The 1,977-nt window shown below is 38.0% G+C and overlaps 1 protein-coding gene across 2 annotated transcripts in view; it reads left to right on the top strand.

The window, feature by feature from the left end:
• The window catches only part of atp11c (ATPase phospholipid transporting 11C), a 129,280-nt gene extending 127,609 nt beyond the window's left edge, over positions 1-1,671 (top strand). For both annotated transcript variants that reach the window (XM_056472579.1, XM_056472577.1), the window contains one exon: positions 1-1,671. This exon is cut by the window's left edge and continues 922 nt beyond it. The gene's annotated coding sequence lies outside the window, so the exon portion shown is untranslated.
• Positions 1,672-1,977: the final 306 nt, after the last annotated feature.

The raw sequence follows: 1,977 nt of genomic DNA, 5'->3' as shown, positions 1-1,977 counted from the left end.
CAGTTATTTGCATATTTTAAAGTGAGTTGAGCTGCTTGGTTTATTGTGAATGCGTCCATTTTATGTACCAGGCCAGTGCTTAAAAACATGCCTTCACCTCCATGCAGACAATACACTTTTGTTTGTTTGTTTGTTTGTTTTTTAGAGAGAGAGAAGTTACTAAATGAATCACACTGCACTGACAGATAACACTTGTGTTTCCTGCTTATCAGAGCTTGTTTTCTCCCATTGATCATGCTGGGTCTGTAATGTGCTGTAATCCGGGTTATGCTTCTGTTTATTGGCATCTGTTGGTGCAGTGTGACTTGTCCTTAATGATGGTCAAATCAGAGCTGTGGCTCTGGTAAATATTAAAGCCTGCCCTCTAGTGGTTTGGAGGACATGCGATCTTCTTTCTTCGCTTTTGAATACATTCCATTACAATCTACGTGCCATAATTTCAGTCACTTTTTAGAATATAATTGTTTTTGTAATTCTATTTGACATATTTATTGTACCTATTGTTGTTCTACTCACAGATGCTCTATTTTTGTCAGAGGTATTTCATTCTCTTTTTTTAATTGTGAATCATTATCAGCTTGTGCCAATTGTTTTGTTGTTTTGCCTGTGCAATCCGCTGTTGAACAGATTGGGTTTCTGTCTGCCTGAGCAGACCCTGTAGACCAGCAGCTCTGGGCTCGTTCTCTGATCAGAGATCATCTTGTAATATATGGTGTGAATGCAGCTGAAATCTGCATCCCTTTAATATGAATGATCTGTTACTCTGTTTGCTTCTAGTCCAAAATGGGTGTTAAAAAGCCAATGTCTGGCGTTTTTCTTGATTATGTTTCTCTTAAACGATGCCATATGAAAGATGCCCCATTCCAGCTTCAGCTATATCTTCAAGTGTGCGTGTGTGTGTGGATTATCTAAGGGGAAGTGGTGTGTGTTAGACCTCTGACTGTGTCATGATGCTAAGCATCTTAAGCTCAGCTCTCAATCTTGGGCTGAGTTTAATCCAGCTGTATCACAGCCTTGCGTACCGCCAGGCCTTCTTTTCATTTCTGATTGTGAATCAGCTTTCCAAAGGAAATGTATCAGAGCTCTGGAATGGATATATTTGCTTGTCAGCTAGACGGGTGTCCGGTTGGAGAGGTGCTTCAGTGTGAACATTAATCCAACATGAGCCTTTTTTCATTTTTGTCAGTGCATGTGTGACCACTAATGCCACCACTGGATTGAACCCTGGTGAGCTCATACACACATTCTACATCACATCTTCATGCGTTTGCTCAGTTCAGGAGGGGGAAACAGAACTTGCCTGCAATGTTTGAAATTTCCAAACAGACCTTTAAATTACTTCAGAGATGCTATTTTCAAAGCTTATGATAATTCTTGGATTCTCATGTTGCCTGAAAAAAAAAAATCTATATAAATATTTGATTGTATTTTTAATGAAACTTTTTGAGGCACTTTTTATAAGAAAAAGAAAATGACTATTTAAAAAAAGCTATGAAAGGCGGCCTGAATGTGGAGCGTGAGACAGGGCTGAGGTGTGAGGTGAATCAGGCATCATCACAGTCAGCCCTCCTCCCTCCATCATGTCCCTCAGGCTCCAGCTGATCTGAATGTACCTCTCAAGACCAGTCTGTTTCAAACATGTTTTCTTTAATAAAAGCTGTTTTAAAAGAAGACTTTTGTGTGTTGAATCTTTATCTTATTTGTCTCTAAGATGACAGTTGTTGTTTGTAATTTGTGTTTGTGTAATTATGTGTGCGTGTGTGTGTGTGTGAGAGAGAGTGAGTGTGCATGCATGTGTAAATACATGTAAATATATTTTTTTAACATACCTTTATGTGTCTGTGCATGTGTACATTTGTATTTGTGCCTGGTCGTAATGCAAAAACAAGATATGAAAAATATTTGCTTATGTGCATCAAACTTTTCAGCAGTACATATTATTTATACTATCATTAAAATAAATAATATAATGAAACA

Source organism: Danio aesculapii, chromosome 14 (assembly GCF_903798145.1).
Source record: "Danio aesculapii chromosome 14, fDanAes4.1, whole genome shotgun sequence".
Taxonomy (NCBI): domain Eukaryota; kingdom Metazoa; phylum Chordata; class Actinopteri; order Cypriniformes; family Danionidae; genus Danio; species Danio aesculapii.
Note: the sequence above shows the minus strand (reverse complement) of the source record. Positions and strands in the feature narration are given on the sequence as shown.